At 37.8% G+C, this 27,934-nt stretch overlaps 1 long non-coding RNA gene across 1 annotated transcript; it reads left to right on the top strand.

Annotated features, from left to right (window-relative positions):
• The first annotated feature begins 518 nt into the window (after positions 1-518).
• On the top strand, positions 519-27,934 carry LOC307001169. The gene is made up of 3 exons (XR_013798183.1): positions 519-1,114; positions 26,156-26,235; positions 26,484-27,934. It is a non-coding gene; the product is annotated as an uncharacterized lncRNA (long non-coding RNA).

The raw sequence follows: 27,934 nt of genomic DNA on the forward strand, positions 1-27,934 counted from the left end.
ACATATTGTAAATACAGTTGTTATGATAACACATTTATTTCTATTTGTATATAGGACAGTTAAGCTGTCATTTGTAACTATACAAGAATATAGAAACTATTTAGTCATTTTAGTAAAATGTTCTTATTAAAGTGGTACTACTTACAAGCAGGAGAATGTTGTTTGTGCACCACAAATTGACACTTACCAATCAGGTATTTCAAATAATTGTAAACTAGCATGAGAGAAAATGCCACAAACTATTGTAAAGTGACACATACTATTGTTAAAGTAATTATGAAAACTGTCACCAATCATTCAGAAGTGTGCTGGACCTTGACACTGGCTTTTCACAATGCAGAGTAGTGTACATCTGTAGATCCTATATTATAATGTGGATACAGCAAGTCAAATATTTGAACAAAACATTTGGGAATCTCCAGAAGGAATAATAAATTAATTTGTAGTTATTGTAGACTAATCCCCAATGTTTAGTCAATGGTAGCTTATACAATGTACACCTTTTTCAGTAAGCAGAGACAGAAAAGAGACTCAACAAATATGTAAGTTGAAGTAATGAATATTTAGAATAAAAAAGGAAAAATTACATAAAAGCAGATCATCATTCATTCAGCGCTGTGTTGTGGTTGCGCTGTGTCACGTGACAAGCAGTGACGCGTCACCATGGAAACCATAAAGTGACAGATTCGAAATAACGGTCGCCTTGAAAAACTCACGCTGGGGGGGTCAATTAGAATATTTTAAACTTACGTGTGAAAGGGTTAACATTCTTCAAATTAGTGAAAATTCTGTCATCGTTTACATGCTTGTCTCATTGTAAATAACTCCGCCCCTCACTTCCGGTTCTGGCGGTGGGGTTCTGGCGCTGGGGTTCTGAAACTGGTGGTGCTGCGGGTCTGCAGCTGGATATGTCTCGTCAGTTCACGTGTCTGCGTCGGTTGAAAGTGCGCACGCTTGCGGAAGTTGCGGCAACGTCACGCTTTGTTTAAAATGGGGTTGTTTTACTTCTATGAGCGATTTTACAGCGAAGAAGACACCGAATAAAAATGAATCGCAGTAAACTTTTTATCACAGTCCCAGACAGACATTGATGAATGAGTTGTCTTCATCTGAGGTAAATCCATGCGCACTCACAAATGTTCTCTCACAAGACATTTATGTTTAACAAGTAGGCCTGTTTTTCATGTATTCACTTTATTTATTTGTCTATATAGCCTACATAAACACCTTTACTTAAATATATGTAGGCTAATACAACAGTTAAACACACATTCACAGATAATGCTACACTAATTTGAACACGCGTGCTTTTGATAGACCAGTAGGTCTACAAAACAATGCTGAAATGCAAATATTTAATAGGCCTATTCATGGTGGTACATTGTATTCGAGTTTTGGAACAAAATATAAAGTCATCTGCGGACAGTGTAGCCTAATCAAGAGCTTTTACGTAATTAGTCATTAGCCTACTTGTGTGAGGCTCTGGAAACTGATAGGCTACAGCTCCACAGGTTTAGTTAGACATGCGCATTAGGAATACTGATATAAACACTGAAATAAAATGGAAACACCTGCCAGAAGAATGATCATTGCAAGTATTTTTCCAATAGAGGGCAGCATAACATCAGCGCAATGTTGGCTCGTGACTGCGTTACAATGCTTTCTTGGCTAGTAAAGATATACAAGCCTTCAGCATTTATTAAACAAAACTCTTATATTTCTACATTCTGTAAGAATTTAAAGTGTTCTTTTCGGTCTGTGCTTTTATCAAATATTTCTGAATATGGATTTGCAAGTCTGTTTTGAAGCTCTCTGAGGTTCCATCAGGTCTTGCTCTGCTTCTTGAAAACATGTTAGGCGTCTGAATGCTAAAATTACTCTCTTAGGAGAGGATGTTCAAACATGATCCTCGCCGACTTCTGAAAACCAATGTTAGCACTGGCATATTTGTTTGACCGTGGCCCCAGAGCATTGTATGAATTAGATGAAATAGCTAATGGTGTACAGCAGGTGAAACTTCAAGGGCTCTCTGGCACTTTAATGGAGTACGAAGAGGGTGCATGTGAGATGTGCTGTTAGGGAATGCAGTTAGAAATTGTGTGTGTGTTTGTGTGACTGGAGTAGCATCTGACTTAAACATCCCCCTTTGATCCCCCATCCGGCTCTTTGTGAGAGTTTCCTCCTGGTATCATCCTGTCCATTTAGCGATCACTGCTGTAAATTACAGAGGAAAGAGGTCATGTGAAACCATGCCATGCATTTGGAAAATTGTGTGTCATTATGGCGCATTATCATAGTTACCTATTTTGTGTAAGATCATAAAGGTATGCATGGGGTTTTTGTGTAAGATCATAAAGGTGTGTGTGTGTGTGTTGGTCTGAGCTAAAATCTGGTACATTTATTTTTATTTTTCCTTTTAACTTTGATTAATGCATTAGTAGCCTATAGATGAAAAGCCTCAATATTAGAAGCCCAGTCTGCTCAGGTCAAACCTAGTTGTTTTGGCAGAGATTGTCAGTTTATTGATTTCACATTAAGCTCACAACCTTCCTGCCCTTTCTAGCTCTGAATATTCAGATGAATTTTACTCGGCAAAGAAGACCTCATTAAATATTCATGCCAGTTTATCAGCCCAATCAACGAGCGTATTTACTTGTTCGCTAAAATACCATTCTACAGAACCATCTCAGTTCTGACTACCCTTTTGAAACATTGTTTAATTTGACCAAGGAAAAGGATAATGAGTGTTCCTGCACATCTAAGCCAGGCTGCTGCAGTTGGTCCATGTAACTGGCTTACACGCAGCTTGTAAATTGATTTTTTTGAGTCGCACAAGGTTCAAGGTTGGGATGAAATGTCCTTCTAATGGAATTAAAATTCAATTCAATCAAATGCAGTTGTACTAAAAGCTGTTCATCCAATTTACCCTCACCCCTCTAGCTTGTTTTGGACACCTCGGTTTTAAATTAGGCTGCAGTTATATAAGTTGTGTAGGTTAGGATGGATGGCTGATATATGCTGAGTCTATAAATAGGCTAAATGTTGTGAAATTTAACATATGTTACTATAGTGTTAATTACTATGTAGAAGTAGAAGGCTATTTAACTGTTATATTTGAGTAATATCTGAGCCTATTCAGTTTTTTTCACATTCCGTAGGCTATGTCATCATCACATTGAGTGTTATCATTAACTTAAACTGTTTAAAACCATATTTATTCGTGGAAATAAAGCTGAAAAATGCTGCAATATAAATATAAGCAATTTTTGAGAAACACTGTTGATATCTGAAATCAACCCAAACAAACACAGGTAGCACAATAATTGATATAGTTACAAGTTACTTCATGTACTTTCTATAGTGATATGTATAAATTATGCATAATTAAGTTACTAACCCTAACCGTAACTTTATTGTAAGTACATGTAGCTAATTGCTCTGCCCCCAAAATGCACAAACAATGCAATAGTGAATGACTTCTTATAAAATAAAGTGAAGATGGCGAACGAATGACAAGGAAGAACAAACAAATTACACCGCACACAATATATATACAAGCAAGAGTTTGTTGTTGGTCGCCAGCTGCACACCAGCTCCAGACAAACAATGACACTCAAAACTGACCTGTTACTAGAGCTAACATTACAACAACAGCTTATATTGGTTCTGTGAAACCTAGCAAAACCAATGTTACCGAACTCAACCTCGGCATCCGTTTTCAGGCCTTCCCGCTTATATTAGGTCTCCAGCGCTGCGAAGCTTTTCTAATAGTCTATTAACGTGGGTCCTATGCTTGTGCCTTATCATAACCCTTCTTTTTCCAAAGATAATCCTTTTCTCTTTTGTAATGTCTCTCAGCCAGCTCTCTTTCTTCAGTCTTTCTTCAAATCTCTATCTTGCTCACTCTCTCTCCTCCCACATCATGATTGGACACGCCCCCTACTGCTGATTGGCTACAAGTGTGTTGTGGCGCTCGGTCTGATCCACTTTCAACAGCATGTCTCAGAAATCGCTTACTGCACCTTTAAGTTGAAGTACGTGGCCTAAATTACTTACGGAAATAAAACTAAAACATATCATTCAAAAAGAAAAAATGTCCAGGGTGCTCAAGGAGTTCAACATAAGGAAGTTTTTTGAAGGTGCTCTTTGGGGTTGGGAATTCAACAAAATGTAATAGAAGGAAATCCAAGGCACTCTTCTTTGGAAATATATAAAAAGCCTTTATTAGATTGGCTACTTCATAGTAGAAAATTAAAAAAAACATGGGGAAAAAAACAACCCACGCGTAGCGGCACAATCAGCCTTCTTCAGGGTGTCATTGTGCCGCTACGCGTGGGTTGTTTTTTCCCCCATGTTTTTTTTAATTTTCTACTATGAAGTAGCCAATCTAATAAAGGCTTTTTATATATTTCCAAAGAAGAGTGCCTTGGATTTCCTTCTATTAAAACATATCATTATTTAGAAATATTTGAAAGCTAAAAAAGTATTATAATATAAAAGCTATTTTACTAATTTACTAAAAGCTAAAATACTAATAAAATCAAGATTCGTGTATAAATGATAACACTGGTCACATCCAAGTTTGGTAAACAAATTTCTGCCGGCATTTTCATCAGTGGTTATTCGTAAGTTTTGATTGTTGAACTAGACAAACCATAATGAAGTAAAAAATGCCGTCATCTGCCTCAGAATTCATTCTGTGAAAGTGATCGTGATAAGGGCATCTCTGGTAACATTCCGGTACTGGAAGTTAACTAATGAGTTTCTGCACAGAGTTTCTGGCTCTCTTTACCCAAACATTGTTTACATGGTTCCCCTAAAGAAACAAGAACATATTAAAAATCTTTATTGTGGTTTATTCCAGGTCACAAAGAGGTGTAATGAAATGTTTGGTAACATTTTGAAAGTTTCTGGGGCTTATCTTTATGCCAGGGTGAGTATCAGTGTAATGGAGTTATCATTGTTGTCTTTCAGAATGCTCACACAAACCGTACTTCCCTGCTGCATATATTGCAATTAGAGATAATTGTTTGTCTCAGTCATTGCAGCTAAACTTATGGCTGTTGATTCAGCCAGATAAACAGATGTTAATTGGATTTCATTTAGTAGGAGGATAACTTATAGCCTAAATGATTTCGGTGGATCGTAGAAAGCTTGTTCATAATCCTAATGAGGCGATTCATTTAAAAAATAAAAAAAACATTAAATTACCCAGTGGGATGTTAACACAGACTTGGGTATAGTTTGCATCACAATTCATTGCCATGCTTGCAAAGTATATGCACTTTTACCTTTGTTTGTTTTCTTTGTTTTGTCAAAGCAATGAGCTTGTGTCTTATGATACTCCAGTCACAGTTTCAGTTCGACTTACTATGAGGCCCTTTGTGATACAGTCAAGCAGCTGATAAATCAAAAATCAATACATGTTATCAGGATAAATGTTGATTTGAAAAAAGAATCAATAAATGTAGAGATGAATACATATGATTAAATGGAAAAATATGAATGTAATAAACATTGATTTGGAAATAACCCTGATATAATATAAAATTATATTATTCTATATTATATGTAGAGTTTCAAGGTCAATAAATGGGAGATATGACAATAAAATACCAGTGTTCAGTGAGCATCAATTCATTTCAACAACAATAAACAAATGTTCTACCAAGTTCATGATACTGCCTGCAGGCATTTTTTTTCAGTTACAAAGCAACGTGGCACATTAATAATTATTTTACAGTTATTTTAAAATTACTAAATTAAACAATAATACAGTCAGTAATGCAGTTTAATAAATTCTGATGTTAATAATCACAATTCAGTATGTGAACTGTAAATGGAACCCTATTTCTCCTTCAGAGAGAACATCACACCACTTTTCAATCATCTGGGTTTGAGATGGTGTGACGCAACTCTAATTGATAGCCGTTGCAAGAAGTCCAATGCAGATCCACTGGGGTGGGCTTGGAAACCACTGGTTTACTCTAAATGTTCAGAGGAGAGCCACATCGGAGTCTCTATTAACACAGACTCCTCTCCATCCCTCTTGCCAGCTTGGTGAGATCGATGAATGATCCATGTCACAGTGGCAAAATCAATACTAAATGCATAGACAGAAGCACAGTGTGTCGTTAAGGTTGCGTCTTGGAAAGAATGACTTATTTCCCTCGCAGGCTTTTAGAGAGTGTTTTGGTGTTCAGTTTATTTAATGCGTGGTTAACAGAGCTACAACAAATGTGGAGAACATTGTCTCTAGATTTTGATGTGATTTGTAGCCAGTGTTGACCTCGTGGATAATGAGGACACAATGTGTTGCTGAGGTACATCCTCTCTTTTCTTTGGGTCTTTTGTTCTGAAAGGTCTTGCAACCAACCTATAGACTCTATCTCACTGACCAGCCATTGTCTTGCTTGAATCTGATACATACTTTTTTTCCCCAGCAAATGCAAAAATGGTGATTGCTATCCATGAAGATTGGGAGTGAGCATTTTTATGGTGTTGGGTTTAGTCGGCAGAACAGTCTGTGCTCGAGTTTCCCTCCTTTTTTTTCCCTGAAGCTGCACTTGAACATTCTTTTTACAGCAGGCCCTGAAGGGACAAAGATACGATCACAGGGGAAAGTTACTCCAAAAACAGCTTCTAAATTCAGTTTAATATAGTTTGTTCATGAGGTACTCCTGTTCTTATTTTGGCAGGCTTCAAATTGATTTGCGCGTTGACATTTCACTCTTATTCTCTCATGCACGTCAGAGGCAGTCGTTTAATAAAGTAAGTCACCCCTCTTCCATTCTTAATAGGTGACTGTGACAGACCTCTAACAGAAGAGTCGGCTGGTGTGACACTGGTTGTGTGTGGTGGAGGAAAACCTGGGTGGACTTTGCCAAATAATAGATCCTGTTTTCTATTATCGGCAAACAAGATTGGGCTGATTTGTAATAGTATTATATTAGGGAACTGAATTAGATACTGAATTTAAAATTGCTAATTATGTGCGAATACATGTGGCAGTTAAGACATTTTTGCTTTACATCTTAATTATTACATTAGTCAAAATGACATCACCGCTGTCTGCTCCTTCCCACACACACTATATTGTGCCTATCATTTATTTGTTTTATCACTGCCCCTTCCCATTCTAAACAGTCTGGACTGTGGCTGTTATGCTATTCCTTAGATATAGAGGATGCATTTAGATTTTTTGTGGTAATTTATTTGTTATATGACTGCATGAAAGCAGTGCTAAAATATGCAGCGTATCAGAGGCGATACTGCTATAGTTTTGTGCTGGTAAAATGCAGTGTTATTCCAACCCGATCTCACGGCAATTCGTACAAATTTTACGAGGTGGCTAATTCGTACCAATTCATACGACCTCACTCGTACGAATTTGTACGTTTTTTGCTAAATCGTACATATTTTACGATTTGCCAAAATCGTATGAATTCATACGAATGACCTACCCCTGACCCCGCCCCTAAACCCAACCGTCACGTGGGTTTAGACAAATCGTACAAATTCGTACGAGTGAGGTCGTACAAATTCGTACGAATTAGCCACCTTTTAATCACTCGTACAAATTCGTACGAATTGGTCGTGAGATAGCGTTGGTTATTCAGTGTTCAGTTTTATCATTTAATTTAGGACTATGGAATGTATATAGCCTATGAGAAAAAATGGTTCAATGGGGTTTTGAATTCTTAACTCAATTTTAAATAACCCTTTTCTTTCTTTCTTTCTTTCTTTCTTTCTTTCTTTCTTTCTTTCTTTCTTTCTTTCTTTCTTTCTTTCTTTCTTTCTTTCTTTCTTTCTTTCTTTCTTTCTTTCTTTCTTTCTATGAAATGTAAAAAATTTATGAAAAAATACTTCAACAATGATCTAAACTAAATGTAAGTTGTTTATGAATCATGCCATCTGCTGGTTAGATAATTTATTTTTAGAAATTGCAGCTATAGAAAAAAAATTAATGACCATATCCAGCAGAGACCCATAGACCATTGATTTTTCTCTGGAAGCGGCCAAATGCTCTGTGCCTAAATTTTGTGGTATTTTTTGAGAATAGGTATTTGAGAATATTTAAACGTTATAAAATGCATTAAACGTACTGTAGGCTCACTATTGGTCGAGGCTGGTCATGTGTGTGATGCTGGCCAATAGTGAGCCTACGTTCTGACGTACAACCCAGAAGTGCTGTGATTACAAAGATATGAGTGAGACAGCAATCAGATTTAATAAAAAAATATCTTAATTTGTGTTCCGAAGATGAACAAAAGTATTACGGGGTTGGAACAACATGAGGGTGAGTAATTACTGACAGAATTTTCATTTTTGGGTGAACTAACCATTTAAGGTTATATTACCCTTTCTTTCAAGTGTACTTCAGAATTCTGGTAAGTCTGACGTTTTTTTTTGTCAGCGTTCTCCATATAAGTAATCATCCTTCAGGTAATTAGTCTGACACACTAATGCATGATTTGAATGCAAATCCATGCACACAGCAAGTGTGTAAGAGCTCCGTTTAGACTGCTTGCATCAAGTATTTAAAAAGCTATCATGTCACAACGTGCTCTTCAGGTCAACTCTTCAATTTTATACTGAAAGATTCACGATTCACATTTAAAATGCTGTCTTGGTCAGAAAATATTCACTGTTTGTGGGTAATTGATCGGTGCCTCATTGGATTTTCTTTAAGATCTTGAAAACATTTTTGCATTCAAGCTATATACGTATCGTTCATTTTACTTATGAGTCTCATGTTTTCCTCATGGCCCTGATGTGCAAGTCATAATATATTACAAACTCAGTAACCCACTGTACATTTGCTCGTCCTCTCTTTCACGCTCTGCAGTGCAGTTGCACATTATAAACACACCCAGCACTGAGATTTATCTTGATATCCATAACGGTAATGGTGTGTTAGATGAAACTAGCCCGAATGCTGAGAGGCGCTATAGCATTTTCAGCAGACTTTTGGGTGCTTGTTAACTTTCACCCTTATCACCGCTCTTGCTCAGCCCAGCCTCGCTGGACCAGTCTGAGAAATCAATAACTTATTCCCCAAGCGAAATCCTATTACTAACCCCTGAAACACCCCGAGCAGAAAACCAGCAGCTTTCTGTAGCCTTTATTATGTGTGGAGACTGTGGTGCATGTAGGCGTGGAAACAAATAGCCACAATTTAGCAATGGTGCTTTGATGAGACAGAGAAATCTGTCTGACATGCAGAATCTAATTGAGTCTCTAGAGTCTGATGTTCTCTCTCTATCTCTCTGATGCCACTGGATTTGGCTGCAAACCACAAGCTGAATGCATCGCACAACATGAAGCAGTGCCATAGGTGCGTTTGAAAGCAACGTGTTTTTAATTCGCAAGAAATTCGTTTCTATCTATCTTGTACAATGGCAATGTTCGCTAGGATCTCTACTTGCCATAACGAATGGTGACTGATGTGTGAGGAAATGCAGAAGCCGTGGCCAAATTATAACTTGAGAACATGTTTAGACTCTTTTGTGTTGCATTGTTTGGTTTGATAAGTGTCGCATGAAGCCAGCATATTTATTGTTACTTGGGCTCAACATGCACGCAAAGAAGATGCAGAAAGCCTTGCTAGCTTGTCTTGAGTTTCTGTAGATGGAGCTATTGGCCTCGTCTCTGAAGCTGGAATCCTATATCCTCAGGAATCCAAAAGCCCACAGGGCCTGATTAATTTAAAATAGGAAGTGTAGCAAAACAGACTTTTAATCACTTCAAGACTGATATGGTGAACTGGGAGAACATATCTTAAAAACCCTCAGAAATTGATATTTATCGGGGGAAAGAATAATTTAATATTCTGTCAGCAAGAGCTCACTTATCACCATCACACTATTCATACAGTCATTATTGTGACTGAATGGCTCTTCCTTCTGAGCGATTATGGAACATTAGGTCAATTTTGTGATGTTATGCTGTTTTTTTTATACTGTTGTGACATGACATAATACTGTAAATTGTGCATTTGTAAGCATATGATAGGGACTCAAGGGGACTGGCATCCGTGTGTGTGTGTGTGTGTTCAACAGCAAAGATAACTGAACTTTGTTCTATTCAGTATATCCTTACCCTAACATTGAATTTTTTAGAGAATCTTTGAGGTGTTTTATTTTTTGCATAAAAATTTTCATTAGTCTTTTGGGAGGGAGAATTAATTGCTTATGACCAGAGAATATTATTGTACTGGACTTTTAACTTTTACTACTGTTTCGACCTTCAGATTGTTTTAAGGGGTTTTCTTTCCATCATTCATAATGATGTGTGTAATGAAAATATTTCAGTTTCATTAGATATGACAGTTTATTTAAATATATAATTTTCTTTCAATAACCAATTGAAACTAAAAGTAATAGAGGTTTGAGTCTCAACTGTGCAATTTAATCAACTGCAAATATTCGCTAAGATTTAGTTTGCTTTGCTCTATTAGATTTATACTGTAACCATAGCTAGGGTATCCAGGGCTTCGTTGCAGGTTTTGCCGTGGGCCCTCCATGGTTGAAATTGCGTTCTTCCCCCTCAGTTGAAATCAGGGGGGCACCGAGAATCATCACAACCTTTCTCCCCTCTAGCGACAGCTCCGCTGTAAAAAAATACTTATTCTTACTTTGAGCTACTGTAAACAGCTTTATTTTCTTCAGCAAAATTTGGTGCAGGTGTTTGGCTGGATAGCTGGTTGAAATAAAAACATATGAGGCCAGTGACAATGGCGTATGGACACTAGCCAGGATCATATGATTAAATATTTGCAGTTAATAAATGCATTTCTGTGGTGAAAGTTAATAATCTAATACACCAATCCTGGAAGACAACATGACTCTGCAAACAAAGGACACAATTGATCGCTCGCTCGCTTTACTGTAACTGAGGCAGTCATGCAGCCTGCATGCCATTCTAGATTAGAATAATTACAATACTTAATTGAATTAAAATTGACTCGCCATGGCTCACAATGGGACTTTGAGAATGAATACAGCAGACATAGTGTGGCATGTAGTCTGCGAGATTAAAGACCTCATGAAATTGCTTGACTAGTGCATTTTTCTGAGATATTTACTATATAGGCCTACTGTATGGTATATATTACTATTACAATATTTACTGCATATAGCCTACACTAGGCTACATATAGCCTACATTAGCTTTTGGGTAATCCTCAAAAACCACAAATATCAATTTCGATTGCATGTGGTCTTTAAGCAAAATGTTTTGCTACACAACAACACATAATACTCCATGTAGGCTAGATATACTATGACTTTGAAGATGAGTTCTGGGAAACATAGAGATGTTTATTTCCTTCAGGGACGGAAGGGAGGGGATAAAGTTTTTTCTGAAGGGAAGATAGTCACTGTAGCCTTTTTTTTTCAAATTGGTTGGAGCTCCTTATGGAGACAGACTGCTGCAGGGTTGAGCATAATGACGCATTGGCAGCCACCGTCCGTGGTTAATTCAGATGACCTTTTCTCATGTTTTCTGCCATGTTGAGCAGGTGTAGAGTTGTAAATGCTCATTGCTGAACTTTTTGCTGCTAATGTGTATTCTAACTGTAACCACCAACTGTCTTCTCAGAGGCTAATAATACGTTTGGAAGGGGGCAAAAATAGGACAATCTCTCTGCCATTAACCAGTCCTGTTTGTTTGTGCATGTTTTGGTTACCTAATATATTTTATTAGAGAAGCAGCACATACTGTTCTGGTGGTCTATGCTCTTTAAGCATCACAATAAGCTTTACAACGGATTCACTATTAATGCAATTACATTTTGTGTGTTTGCTCAGAGCTGATAAAAGTAACCTCTCGCCAGTGCTCTGTGTCCCCAGACCTTCAGTGTGGCTTTCATTCTCTGCTGTTCTAAATGGACTGAAAGGAAATTTGGAAGAGAGAACCGTAAGCTGAATTCAGCGACTGTGAGCCAACGAACAGGAGCTAAATTTGGCCTTGTGATCTACCCACAGGACACCTACAGAAACTTTTCACTAAATAAATGGGTTATTCTGTTGTGCACTGTAACATAAGATTATTCTGTTGGGTGTCCGATTGCAACATTGAAAGCAGGATTCTAGCATAAACCATATAAAATGTACAAATATGTACAATCAGAAAAAAGGGTTACACTTTATTTTAAGATGTCTGTGTTACACTGTAATTATACATTTAAGTAGAGTGATAATAATAATGAACTACATGTACTCTATGGTTAGGATGAGGGTTTGTTTAGGGTTAGTTTTCATAATTTGTAGTTATTACTATATAAACTATATATAACGTGTAATAAGGACACTGTAAAATAAAGTGTTACCAAAAATGTAAGCGGTGACATAACAGGTTACTAAGGGGAAAGTTATTCCAAACAAACTTTATTGGACACACCGTGGGTGCAGGAAACAAACACATGAGTAGATATGGTTATGACAGTTGGGCAGTATGACCGAGGGTAGAATGATGGTAATGAAAGTCTTTGTCTTAGAGATGGTAATGTTCAGCAGTCCGGTGGAGCACACACCTCAGTATAATGGAGGATGGTGAGCAGGCTGAGGAGAATAACACACTAGGAGAAACGAGGGAGAATCACAGGTAAGTACGCGGTAGATATACAGCCACGGGAGAATCAGGAGATCAGAAATGGGTCTGTATTCCTTGTTCAAGGCCAGATGCAGAGGGAACTGAGGTGTGTGCTTTTATAAGGTGGTGATTAGCAGAGAAGGTGTGGATCATGTGTCGGTAATGGCTGAGTGAGGACAGGTGAGGAACGTGAGGGATGATGGGAAATGTAGTGTGCTATGGTGACTGGGCTGGTGACTGGAGTTATTGACAGTTACTGTACATGTTTTATGTTGATCATCTTTCTTTGATGAAGACTATCTAAAGTAAGAAAAGTGAAATCATATTCAACCACCCCTTTAATATCTCTCGGAATCGAGATTGATATATATTACCATGAACAATATATTAGCTAATATTTGGCATTTTTTTTTAATTTTCAGCATCAGCTAGTGTTTTTTTTTTTGTGTGTTTGTGCCTCCATCTTGAAAATACATTAGCCAAAGAGGGACATACCTGGAAATTCAAGCTTCGCCTTTCGCGCTTTTACACTGTGGCACTGTGACGAATGCGAGGGGGAGATTACTTGCGACTGCCGGCAGATTTGAAAGCCTGTTGAAGATGGAGGATCACGCCTATTCTCAAGGACATGTAACCGAGTCGCCAAGGAAGCGAAAGAGAGAATTAAAACGACAACGCGACAGGCAAGTCAACTAGACCAAAGTCAATATTGGAGTGGCTTTTCCAAGATAGAAAGAGCTCATGAGGAGCAAGGATTTTAAAAGGGACGCCGAAGTTAGCTGCTTTCTTCTCGACATGTAATTCAACCTATTTGTGTAAATTCTAAGTTTTATAGTTGCTTGGCTAACTATAGCATGGTTGTGCACAACGCTAGAACGACGTCTAGGATACTTTTCCTCGCGTCAATGATGAATAAGGATTGAATACGATCACCGCAGGTGTTAAAACGCCCTCGGAATGGTAGGGGCTAGAACGTAATATTCAGTTGGTAGTCATATACAATGTCACCGCTAGATGGGAGAAAATCTCACACAGTGTAGCTGTAAATTTTTTTTTTTTTTTTTTTTTTTTTTTTTTAAATAGCTCTGTCTAATAATTGAGGCTGTTTTTTCAGATCCCTTTGGCATTCAACAAAAAAAGTCTTTGAATATCTAAAACATTTAATGGCACACTCCAGCCGTTAGATCTTCTATTGTGCATAACCTAGAAAAAAAGAAACATGTACACTGTGTTACAGCCCGTCTGTGCAAATGATATAAGACGTGGGAATTAGATATGAACAGGACACTTTGGCTGTTTCCCTTACAAGCGTCATTGTAAGGGAAATTGCGTGCTGTGCAAAAAGTTGATGCAAAATCCAATAATTGTTTTTTACTGGAAGGTGCTAAAATATTTACAGTGCAGGAGAAAAAGAAAAAAAAAACTGTACAAAAAGAAGAGAAACCAGCAACAATGTACTAATTTTGGCTAAGCCAAATGGCCCAAGTTCACAACACTGCTCAGTATAAGATTTCTCTGAGTCCACATGAATGCGCGCGCTGGAGCTAAAGTTGATCACCGTACAATGAAGCGCTTTAGCCTACTTGCATCATTCATGCATTATCTCATCCAAACGCATCCTATATGTGAACTTGACTGTGCCTGTCATAGACTTGACTCCGTAGACGGGCGCTTTCCGCTTAAAAACTGGTGAACAAGAATCCACGGCATTGTTTACAGTCGTGTTCTCATTATAATGTTATTAAGCCTAGTCTATATGACAGTGTAGATTTGAAAATCATGCTTTTCCCCTTTATTGTTGAATTACGGAAGCTACATCAGTTCAGTTACTTTGTCAAGAGATCTCTTATGTATTATTTTTATACGTTTCTCCTCCCTCACCCCCTCATGCCACAGTTTCTCCTTCCTCTCACACCGTCATGCCGCTATGTTTCTCTGGAGTGGTACAGTAAGGATTGAGCTTATTAGATACACCAGTGAGCGACTTTCAACTTCCTTGTAAGGTAGAAAAACATGTTGCTTATGTTTAAAAATGGAACGTATACCTCATGCTTACACATGGTAAAGTCCACTTTCCATAGTAAGAAACTATCCCTCTGTGTATACATTCATGGTACATTTGCATTAGTTGAAAAACATTCCTTTCCTTGTCACATGCCAAGAACATGCCAAGTGGAACATCTCTGCTCAGTGAACATGTTACATTGCACACATACTTGTATGCAAAATATTGCTCATCCCATATCTCTCATCAGCACACATGTACAAACATACTCTGACTCATAAGTCATAACATACATTATGAAATTATTATGAAAATTAATAAAGAAAAATAACACAAAAAAATAACATTAAACAGTACAATTTTAGTTTTCAGACAGGTTTGTGCTGCACGTTGCACTTAACTGTATCTTCCTTTTGGAAGTGATTCCATCATGTTGAACAGGGTGCATCTGAAGTTTATCAGCTGAAGTAAATAATTCATCATCTATCGGCTTTAATATATCGGCCTAATTTTCTTATTGGATCGATAACGATAACATAAAAAATTGCCGTTTATCTGGCCAATATAGATATGTGGTCGATATATCGTGCATCCCAAATATACTCTTAAGGCCTGAACAGGGCAAAGTGAAGGAGACTCCTGCTCACCCTCAGATGGGGAAAAGCAGAGAGAGTAATAATTTGTGCTCTGAACGGAGTAGAGAGCACCTTCGACACATAGCTGTGTCTTGGTTTGAGGACGACCTTACAGTCGTTAGGCCCAAACTCAAGGCAAGACGCACTCACAGAGAGCGGTTGTAAGTCACCCACTCGCTTGACCGATGCAAAGGCTAGCAGGAGAGTGGTCTTTAGTGAAAGGTGTAGGAACCATGAGGGAGCGGGGCGGGTTTAGCCTCCTAGACCCCTTCAGAAAACAAACAACCAGTTTGTTCTTGCCTACGGAGCGTGGGTAGCTTCTATGGCCGCCACATAGATTTCGAGTGTGGAAGGGGTTTAAGGGCATAGAGGCATCTTGTGGACAGGCCCCTAGCCTCAGAAATGGTATTCAGGACTCTCACAGGGAGGTCCATCGGCTCACCGTCGAGGGGCCAGAGGTGAAGGGCCCACAACTCTGGTTGGGGGTGACAGATTGTTCCTTCCGCTTGGGAAAGTAAGTCCTTCTTCTGGGGAATTTTCTTGTTGTCTGACCAACTAAGTAGGGCTGTCGCGATAACCACAATATTGTAGTACCGCGATACTGACAAGCCAAATGCCAAGGAATTCAAGCAAGCGCAGCAACCGCGATATTCGTGTGTTCAAACGGCTAGTAGTAACAGGAGCCGCAATCCACCTGTCACTCAAGTGGCCACGCCCTTTATTATGCAGAACTTTAAGGCTTAATATAATTTAAACGGATGAGTTGTAAAAAAATTCACCCCCCCCTCACAGTTGTCATGAAGGGTAAAATTAGCTGTATAGACCAAAACCACTTTTTGCCAGGCTGTAAAAAAAATGTCTGCTGTAAAGTTGGGCATTTTAACATGGGGGAGACAAAGATTTTACTCACTTTTGCATCCAGCCTCAAGCGGCCAGTCAATGAATTGCAGTTTAATTCACTTCTGTGTTGGTTTCAAGATAGAGACAGGGAGGTTGCCGCTTGATTATTCTATTTTCAGTAATCAGAGAAAAATTTGTTTTCCCATTGCGTCTAGCGACGCAGTACCAGTGAACTGTATCGAAAGGGAACTTGGTAACAAAACCTGGTTAGAAAACACTTTTTGCACTCTTGTCCTAACTTGTATCATGTGCTATTTTTTGTTGTTGTTTTTTTTCATATAGGGTTCTGCTCAATCAAAGACTGTTGATATGAGCTGTGGGGCTATGCTATCTGAAGCTTTTCAGTCCAGTCTCTTTCTGATGTGTGTGTGATCTAAATGTTGCGTTAATACTTATTTGATGTTGCTGTCAGTTAATTATCCAATTTGACAGATAAACCTGTGCTTCAGTTGGACTTAATGTTGAATCATCTGTGATAAGACTGGAATTTTGGAAGTCAACATCTTTGATATTTACTTTTGTCACTGTAGCTATGGTTACTTGCATATCCATGGCTAATGTGACAAAAGGCGCTTGGGTTATTAGTTCATACAGAATGTATTTGAGCCACACCTGTAAAAAGGGCAAATTGAGAGTCACACCAATAGTTTTTTATCACAAATGGACTACATTCACATCTGCTAGGCAATACTCTAGGCATTTACTAACAGATGTGAATAGAGCCTATGTTTGAAAATGCACATTTAAAGTGAATCAGAGAGATGTGCTCATGAATCACTGGTGGTATAAATGAATTCTTCCCGCATTTAAAACAGGGTGCAGCTCTGTCTGCCCTGTCAGATAATTCTACAATATGTTATACAGCTCAGGAGAAGAGGCAACTATTTGCATAGTAATAGCCAGATAATGTCATATGTCCAACTGAACCATGCCATTGTGTACATGGGTGGTTATCTGGAGGCTATTTGAAATGCTTGAACTGAGGAGGAGGATTTTTTTGCCTCTCACACATGAGGATATGAAACAGCTATTTTCCACGTTTAGGGTAAGCGTACCCATTAAGCCCACCAAAATCTAAGTCTAGGTTTTTTTCATAGATATTGACATGGTTTATAAGAAAAATTATTTGTTAAAATGCAAGATTAATCTCACATTTGAAAATGTATTTATTAGTTGATGTACATTTTAGAATATAAAATTAAGATATTTTATTAATAAAGTCAGAAGTCTGGCATGGGCTTAATTGGTACTTTGGCACCATTTAAGCCCGCATGTGTTCCAAATAAGCCCACATCATGATTGATTTATACAATATAATTTTTTTAATTTTTTTAAAATAAGTAAAACATTGATATATTTATTCAGTGACAGGGAAGCATTAAAAAAAATAATTTTGCTAATGTTTGATTAGAGCCCTGGGTGTGATTGGTAGGTGTTAGTGGCTGGGGGTCCAGGCCGGTGGTCTGGAGCCTTCAGTCGGCTTGACTCTGGAGCATCTCAGGAGCCTAGCCGAGTTGCAGATCCATACTCTTGGCTTTCAGGGGGTATTCTAGTGGGGCCCCCACACCGGGAGTATGGAGCCTTAAGTTGGCTTGATTCTGGAGTTATGCCTGGTCAAAGCTGGAACTTTGACCGAGTGTATCCTGGGAAGGAACCCAAGTTGGGATTCCAGACTCAGGGGTTAGGGGGGGTCCACTAGTGGTCCTCCCATGTCCTAAGTATGGAGCCTTGAGTCGGCTTGGTTCCACATAAAGTCAAAATTCCACATGAAGTATCCAATTAATAGGTCATTAAACAATTTCTCTCACAAAGTTGATTAAACTTTGTAATTTGAGGGATTCCTCATTGAAACACATAAGGTGGGCTTAAATGGTTCCACAGTCAGTAAAGGTGAAAAAAAGACAGTTTTCCTTTAAAAAATATAATATATGTTTACACAGACATGCAAGGAGCTTAAATATACTGTGGACAAAGCATCATAGTAATTTCCATTGTGCCCACATTGAGAAATGTTATGTTTTTTTCATTCAAGGTTAGCTTGTGTTGACTCTAGTTTGCATGCGTTTTATGGCGCTGTACCATTTAAGCCCATCTTTAAAAAAAGTTAATTTATGAAAATAATCTTCCCAACAAAACAATTTATGATGTATTTATTTGTAAATTAATGTAAAATAAATCACAAAATATGTAGTGTTTGTAGTTCACATGCTTAATTGTTTAGCAGTCTATCTTCCAGTAAGGCTAATGGTTTGACCTTGAGATTAGCTTTGAGCGCAAACTAATAAAATGCATCTTTCCATTTAAAGGAAAATTATATAAAATTATGAATTATTATTTGTTCATACACAAAAAACAATACATTTATCTCTTATTTGACATAATATCAATGTAGTTACCAAAAGAATGGCTGAAAATTGCAGAAATGTGTTGATTTCTGAAGGGTCCAGAAACACCAAAGTTTTTGGGTGTCTTTGTTTGAGGTCCCCTGAGACCGCATGCACATGAGTGGGGCTAACTTAACATTGCCAAATGTGTTTAACATGCAATAAAAAATGTCAGGTAAGTTACAAATCACTGGATTGGTTAAAATAAGGAGCAGCAAAAAATATGATTTTCTCTTTTTTATATTAGACTTCAAAGTTGAAAGTGGGCTTAAAGGGTACATGGGCTTAATAGGTACACTTACCCTAATGATTAAGTCATGTGATCATGTGGAATGTGATGGGCCATAGAATAGGGCAAAAGGTCATTGTTGCTGTTGGGCAACTATAAGATAAAGATTCTTCATTCTGTATTAAAATTGGCTGAATTTTTAAAGATTTTAAAGATTACACTACTGTTCAAAAGTCTGGAAGATTTTGTTTTTGGATGTGATGCTTCTGTTTACCAATGTAGTATTTAATCAAGCAGACAATCAAAATGGGAATATTTGGATATTGTCAATTTTACATTCAAAGCTCTGGGGTTACTATTTTTTCTTTTTCTTTAAGAATTATCAAGGATGCATTAAATTGATCAAACGTGACCATACATAAATTTAGAAAGAGATTTGTATTTTTAAAATGAATTGTTCAAACATTTTCTATTCATCAAAGAATCCTGAAAAAAATTCTTGGTTCCACAAAACTAAGCAGTAACTGCTTTCAACATTGCTAATACAATAATGCACCAAATCATCATATCACAACCATTTCCGAAGGATCATGTGACTGAAGACTGGAATAATGGTGGTGGCTGAAAAATCTGCTTTGCCATCACTGGAAAAATAACATTTTAAAATATATCTCCATCTTATTCTTCTTCATATTCATCACAGTCATCTTATTCAGGGCTTGACATTAACTTTTTTGCTCACCAGCCACTGTGGCTAAGTTACTTTGATCGCTGCTAAAGATGCTTTCCAACAGGTGTTTTACCATTCGTTGTAAAAGTGTTGTGTGGACCTATTTTTCCAAACGCCTCACACCCGTACAATCTTCTGTTGAGAGCTTGAATAATAGACACTCCAGCCCAGTTGGTGGCAGCGGAGTAATACCGTACCTCACAGCACATCCAATACAAGTCAGTGGAGTTGGACAAAAACGACGATAAAACCTGTTGGCAAGCATCTTTTGCAGCAATTTTTGTGTGAGCATATCAGTGAACACCCCTGACCACTCGGTGAGTTTCACGTCTTTGTAAACAAAAGTTTAATGCATTTTAGGAAGGATTGTTCCAGTGCACCTATGCAGCCATTGTGGGGGTGCTACCACAGAAACCAAAAATTATCGGGCCAGCAGCATGTGTCCAAATTTCAATCTTAACCGTTCTATTTCATCAGAAACGATCTGAAAAAAGGGCTTTAAGTGTAAAATACCGAACTTGTCCTTTAAGGTGATGCTTCTAAAATAACGCTCCCCTTGTGCAGGACATGCAATAAGTCAGGAGTCAACCTGCATTTGGCAGGTTGGCGATGTTAATGTCAACCCCTGATCTTATTATTCTTCTTCATCTTATTCTTCGTCTTCATCTTATTCTTCGTCTTCATCTTATTCTTCGTCTTCATCTTATTCTTCGTCTTCATCTTATTCTTCGTCTTAATTGTGCTGGTCTTCTTCGTTGCTGCCTTCATTGTCTTAGTTGTTTTTGTCGTTGTCTTCATCATCGTCATCTTATTCTTAATCTTACTCTTAGTCTTCTTCATTTTCTTTTTCATTGTATTTGTCATCATCTTCTTGTTCTTGTCTTCTTCGTTGTCGTTTTCATCATCTTTTTTCTCTACATTTTCTTCATATTATTCTTCATTGTCATGTTCATCATCTTATTGTTCTTCGTTTCCTTCTTTTTCTTCATTGTCTTCATCTTTTTTGTCTTCGACCCTGTCTTCTACTTCACCTTTGTTTAAAACAATAATGATGGATGATCATGCAACGAATTCTGCATCACAGCGCCCCTATTGTAGAGAAGCCCCACTGTTGATGACATATTTATTAATTCTTCTACTGGATTTTTTATTCCTCATCATTGTTAAAAAATTCTATGGTAATTCTCCAAAAGTGCAGTAGCAGCAGGTGCGAGCCATGCTGAGACATTTATTCATATACTGCCTGTAAGCAGTGTTACATATCCCACGCTGAGAACTGCAGGCTCTTGCAAAGCACATAAATAAACAGCCCACATCAGGCCCATCACCTGACGGCCATTACTATGCTTCCCTCATAAGGTGACGTGGCGGTGTGTCTGTGGGACAGTGAGCAGTCTTTTTTATTGATAACAGCAGGTAGACAAACACACAAGGCTTTTATATCACCGCCACCAAACACAGAGCATCAGTTCTTTGCACGGTGCAAGCTGTTGCAGTTTAATCAGACATGTTTTATCCCAGTAGAGTGTTTGCCTTAAAAAAATGGTAATAAATATCTAGATATGTATAATCTACAATATTTAACATAATGCACAGTGTTGTAACAATGATAGAGTGCATGTTCAGTTCATGGTTATAGTACAAGAAAAAAACATTTTCCTATGTTCATAATTACTCAGAGGGAACGCCCACACAGGCCACCAACAGCCCTTTAAAATTGTAGCAGAACATGAATTGCATTCAAAAACAATTCTTGATCTTTCCAGAACGCCCACATGTTATTGTTTAGTATTAATGCTTCACACTTCCTCCTTTTGGAGTCAAAATTGAGGCAGCTTGGTATACTAATGACTACCGAGAATGTAGATGGAGTACAAGAGAAAATACATTGTATTAATCACTCATGGGGAGGTAAATATGAAACATTTTCAGAAGTGTACTAAAGCACAGTTCTTGGAGCATGTAATCAGTTTGCTATAGGCGAGAGTTTTTGCAGTGCCGGCATAATTATGGAAAGCAATTCAGTTCAACTTCTTGACCACTTACTTTCAAACGTGACTGTATTAATACTCACCTGCAAAAAGGTCATTCATATTTATTTTATTAATAACTGCTAATCTGTTAATCAAGGAGCAGCATCAGAGCAGTGAGTAGTATACGGCTGATGAACAGGTGATGTGCCAGTTAAAGATATATTGAATTCTAATGTGTCCTTTAATTCAGTGTGAGGAGTTAAATACATTTGAATAAAGCTGTGAATGTGAGACATATAAGGTATATGTTGAAATATATTAACCTAGACGAGAATTAAGAACTTTCTATGTCTTTTTACTGTTTTAATGAACCTGTCTCTTTAATTCTCTTTAAATTGTCTCTTTAATTACAGTGTAGGGTTATCTGATACAATGTCAATTTACTTGTGTATATAATTTATGTAGATTACCTTACATTTCAGCCAGTGACCAAGCAATATCACATGCATGCCTGCATATCTGATTTAATTAACACTAAACAAAGTGTCTCAATAGATTCAGTGGTTAAACTGTAAATTACAAGTGTGAATAATTGACGGTGAGAGATGTATTAATGAAGATGCAGGCCGAGGTAAGAGTTTATTTTTACGACCCATCAAAATGCACATTTAATCACACAATCAAAGGGTTTTTGTTTACATTACGTTAACAAGCCCTCTCACACACCATAATGTGATGTTTTAAAAGCATCATCAGTGCCATTTCTTGTCAGAGGCTTTGGGCATGTGATGCATACAGAAAGTCTTAACATTATTAACGCAGTGTAAATTCAACCAGATCAATAAAAACCCCTTTAGCCTGCTGACTTACATTTACTCTCTGGCAGGAACAGTAAAATATCCCCCTACATAAGTGAGACAATTAAAGAACGTTGTCATCATCAATTGTGCCCACCTTGCGTGGGTGGTCTCTTTTATGCTGTAAGGGATCTGCATAGAATTAAAGGGGCACATTTGTTTTGAGGAGAAAAAAGGAGAAAATTGACATCTTCTGGTTCCATGAAGAGCTACTAATTTTGCTTCAGGTACCCAGTCTTACAATTGCATGCATATCTCTCCTGGAAAAAGAGGATAAATTAAGTATATTTTAAACAAATAAATAACATGAGTGGCCTTAAGGGAAACAAATAATTTAAAAATATACTCTTTATTAGGTACACCTGTTCAACTGCTTATTAACGCAAATATCTGCTCAGCCAATCACATGGCAGCAAATCAATGCATTTAGGCATGTAGACATGGTCAAAACAATCTGCTGAAGTTCAACTGAACTGAGCATCAGAATGGGGAAGAAAGTTGATTTAAGTGACTTTGAACATGGCATGCTTGTTGGTGCCGGATTGGTGGTCTGAGTATTTCAGAAACTATCTGCTGATCTACTGGGATTTTCACGTACAACCATCTCTAGAGTTTACAGATAATGGTCTGAAAAAAAGAAAATATTCAGTGAGTGGCAGTTATGTGGGAGAAAAATGCCTTGTTGATGTCAGAGGAGAATGGCAACAGTAAATAACCGTTACAATTGAGGTCTGCAGAAGAGCATCTCAGAACGCACAACACGTCAAACCTTGAAGCACATGGGCTACAGCAGCAGATAGATTCAGTGATTCACTCTGAATCTATCTGCAGCACAGTGCAGATATCACCGTGTATAACAGTGTTGCTCCTGTCAGCTGAGAAAGAACTGAGGCTACAATTAGCACAGGCTCATCAAAATTAGACATTAGAATGTTGGAAAATCGATGCCCGGTCAGATGGTATGGTCAGAATTTGGTGTAAACAACATTAAATCATGGATCCATCCTGCCTTGTATCAACGGTTCAGGCTGATGGTGATGGTGTAATGGTATGTATGGGGGATACTTTCTTGGCACTCTTTGGGGCCCTTAGTACCAATTGAGCATTGTTTAAACACCACAACCTGAGTGTTGTTGCTGACGGTGTCCATCCCTTTATACGACCACACTGTACTCATCTTCTGTTGGTTACATCCAGCAGAATACTGCGCCATTCACATCCTGGATGTTCAGCTGACAAGTCTGCAGCAACTGCGGGATGCTATCATGTCAATATGGACCAAAATCTCTGAGGAATGTTTCCAGGACCTTTTTAATCCATGCAATGAAGAATTAAGGCAGTTCTGAAGGTAAAATGGGGTCCAACCCAGTACCAACAAATATATACCAGCAATATATTTGAGAAGGTACTGTATGTGGATACAGCTTAGGTTATATATAACCATGCATTTTAGAGGGTTAGTTCACCAAAAAATGATGGATGATTTTCTCATTTCACTCTCCAGTTTTGTGTGTGTGTATGTCTGTGCTTTAGGATTTGGGGTAGATTATTCACATTCATAATATTGATTTTATACAGCACACATGGTTCAGTGTACTGAGGAGATAACCACTGGCCACAGTATATTCTTGTAAATGGGGCATTCTTTTCTGCACAAGTATGAGCACAAAATGCTCGATTAGATCATTGTTGTTTTTTTCTGGGAGGGATGTTTTGTGTGCTGCTGTAATCTCATTATTCATCTGTGGCGCGTGTTACATGTCTCCCTTCCAGGTTCGATGTCTTTTGAGGATTTTTGTTAGCTTTCAGCAGAGCAGTGCTTTTGCAAGCCTCAGCACTGTGTGTTGGTTATCAGTGCTCCATCCTTAATTGAAGACAAAACCATGTTATGTTTCTTATATCCTGGGGGAAGAATGAGATACAAAAGATGATGAAAAGATCCGATAAAAAGCTGGGGAGTTTATCCTCTGGCACTATTTTGTTGTGAGGAAATAAAGTTGGGGAGACAAATAGAACATATATTATTGGCCTCTGTTTATAACAATTTACAGTATCTAGGCCTTGCATGTGTCATGTTCGTTAGTCGCTGAATGTGAATGTGCACGGCAATGTTCAAAAGCAGCCGCCTATCAGTATCAAATTAAGCTGGTACTCTGTACTACCGAGAAAAGCTGTTATTGTTACATTTTTGAGATTTCATCATCGACTTATCAAACTACCAGTGTTTTTATAAACACCAAGTGTGTGTTTGTCTCTATTAAGTTTGTTCCAGAATGATGTGATTCTAAGAAGGCAGAGTTTCGTATTAGCATATTGCTAAGCTAAAAGCACAATATGTTAAGAATAAAAATGCATGGCACGCATCATTGTCTAAAATAATATTATTTTTTTCATTTGTAATTTTTAGTGATACTTTTTCATAACTGACATTTGTCTCGTCTTGTCTGTTGTCTTGGATTTGTTTTACAGTGAGTGTCGCAATGTATTAGTGGGATTGCATTATCTCCAAAGGATAAATGTGAGCCTTTGCGTTACCTCTTTTAAAGGGGCAATGAACTGCATTTTTTTTTTTTGCAGTTTCCTGAGGTGCAATTATAATGTTAGTATGATTTTTATGTCAAAAAATGTCATAATTTAGAAATATAAGGCCATTTTCTGCCCTGATTTTAGCCCTCTAATATGAACACTGTTTGAAGGGGCTTGTCTGCTGTGAGACTCAAAGTAAACGCCCACTGCTATGATTGGCTAACATCCTTGCATATTAAATTACATGTGAAACTCTCTCGAAATCATTTACTATGTTTTTACTATAACAGCTGTCGAGATTAAATAATCATAAAAAATGATGATAGCATTCTATTTAGATCTACTCCGGTCGCATTAAAGGTTGCAGCGATGAGCATTGTAGCCGATGACAGACATGAATGCAGTGCTCTCGTCAATGCAACTCGATTTCTGCCCTCACAAATGCTTTTATCATTATTAAGATTTCCGACACAATATAAAAAAGAGATAAAAGATAGAGACTTTCTGTAAATTAGAGAAATATAAAAGATGACCCAAAGTTTATGTAGGGATTACATTTTCCCATCTAATTTGCATATGACGTCATATGGTGGTGGCCATCTTGGATTATAGAATTTTCATGAAAATTCACGTTTAAATGAAAAAGTGCAGCACTTCTTTCCCCCCAAAATGTCCCTCACCTTCTGTATGCTATATTGCACAATACTGAATGCTCAGGTAATAGTAAACAAACTGTAAATCATTACTAATAAATGGTAGAAACAAACCGAATGCATGTAGCGGTTGGCCTTTTGCTGTAGAGATTTTCCATTTACTACATACAGTAGGCAGTCTGATTCCATGTATGGGGCACATATCTATATTATTCATATGACACACAAACACAAGTAGACAAGACCTGTTTAGTTGCCCGGTGTCACACCGCCTCTGCTCCTGCTACGAGCAGCGCGGGCGCGGCCAGATCTGCCTCCCGCGCGCCGAGTGTGAACAACTGTCATTGTCATTGCGACTCCCCACCCTGCCTCCACGTTGCCCCCTAACTGTCCTATGAATACTTTGACCTCGTCTAACATACCCAGTGGCATTAGACAAAGTCTCCACCACAATACTGTCGGCGCGATTGCGGAGAGGCACACGGTCAGAAGACAAACTACATGGCTAGCGCGGTAAAAAATCTCCCGCCTCGTTCCCCACAACAATAACACACCTGCTAACTTCGCGATGAACACTCCGACCCCGGGAAACATTGTTCCCACCACTGACATTGGGCAAAGGACCATCTACATTGGGCAAAGGATTCACCATTTGTGCTTCACTTTCAGAATCACCGTCAACTTCTGAAGGCAGATATTCCCCTTCAGAATCAGGGTCCGCGAATAGAAGACCCAACACTTCATTGTGGGTAAGCTTTATTGATGCCATTAGATCATAATAATAATAATCTAATGCAAATACTCGCTGACGTTGACAATATTGCTCTGATAAAATGGCTCACTCGCACACTAGCTCCCCTTTTGTTTGCACTGATTCAATGCGCTCTAGCTCAAAGATTTTGTATAAAAGCATGACGTTTTTTTGAGTCACATTTATTTAACCTGTGTTACATACGAGCCTGGTCATTGTACTAAAACAATATCCTGTAATTTTCAGAACTCCTTGTTAGTCCAAAAACATATTTGAACTCTTTACCCGCAGAAGTTGCCAGCCACCACCAGCATTTTTGATATTTTTCACAAAATTTTCATGACTCCATCAACAAAGATATCCTTTCCTTGAGTTTCATTTAAGCACGACAAATTTGAACTTAAGGACTTTTTTTCTTTTCTTTTTTGAGGGTGTATCAACCACAATCCAGATTTGAGAGACATTTACCTTTTGTATCAGAGATACTTGAAGTTCTGTCTTTTGTTATATATTATTTGTTTATTTTCTTTCTGAGTGTTGAACTGACTATGTGGGTATATATTTGAAAACACCGACAAGAGTGCACTCGTGGTGGAAATTTTCATAGTCATTTTATTGTATATTGTACGTGTGATCTTGTAATTTACTTTCTTTTATCTTCTTGACTTTCTATTTTTTTTTCTTCTATGTATAACCAATTATATTTCTATTTCTAATTTAGTCTTGTGTCTGTGTGTTACTTCTCATGATAAACCACCGTCTCCTTAGCGATCCCTATTTCTTCTGACGAAATTCAAATCTTATCTGTATTATAATAATAAAATAAAAAGCTACTCAATTATCGCTGATAATCCAGACAAGTGCTACACTTACATGTCAAAATTGAATTTTAAAATGCAATACCCTTTTAAAATGCTGCTTTCGTAGACGTCTCGAATAGGTTTTGAAGCAGAGCACATACTGTATAAGACAAAGAGTGCTGTGCGGTACACTAAGGCTCCAAAAGTCACATGATGCTGAGTTACATTAACCTCCATTGGCTTGTATAGGAAGAGGGACTCCAGATTTTAAACTGTTCAGCATGAGCAACATTCACCTCCTCTGGAGAGAGATTAAACATCTGCTGAAATTACAGGAGAGCAGAGAGGTATAGCCACTGTGATTCTCTCTCACTCTCGCTCTCTCGCACACACACCTAGTTTACATTATTCAATTTCTGAAACATTCCTGATGGTCACAGCGTGTCTGTAACTTGATTACTTCCAGGGCTTTTAAACATAATTTTTTTTTTATGACTTCATTTGGGCAGGACTCATTTACCCAGGATCATCCTCATGAAATTAGAAACTCCAGATGTCTGTGTTCTCCTGAGTTCTCTTTCCCTCCTCTAATGGATTTCTATAGTACCTTGTACAACTAAATCCTTTTGGCCAACTTGCCTTTCTTGCCTCCTCTTCAACTTTTTTTCTGCAGAGCTGCTTTATACAGTGGCTGATTCAACTTTGTTTCATAATCGACGAATTGTGCAAAATCAACACTGTTATTGAACTGACTCTCTCAAGCTGAATTCAACTGAATAATTATATTGTCTTCTGTAAAGCTGCTTTCCAGCAGAATTTGAATGTCATATTTGCATCATTGATCTGTATTTTCCTGTTCATTACTGTGAATAAATAAAAGTGACTTGAGTTAACTTG

Source organism: Phoxinus phoxinus (genome assembly GCF_949152265.1).
Source record: "Phoxinus phoxinus genome assembly, chromosome: 6".
Taxonomy (NCBI): domain Eukaryota; kingdom Metazoa; phylum Chordata; class Actinopteri; order Cypriniformes; family Leuciscidae; genus Phoxinus; species Phoxinus phoxinus.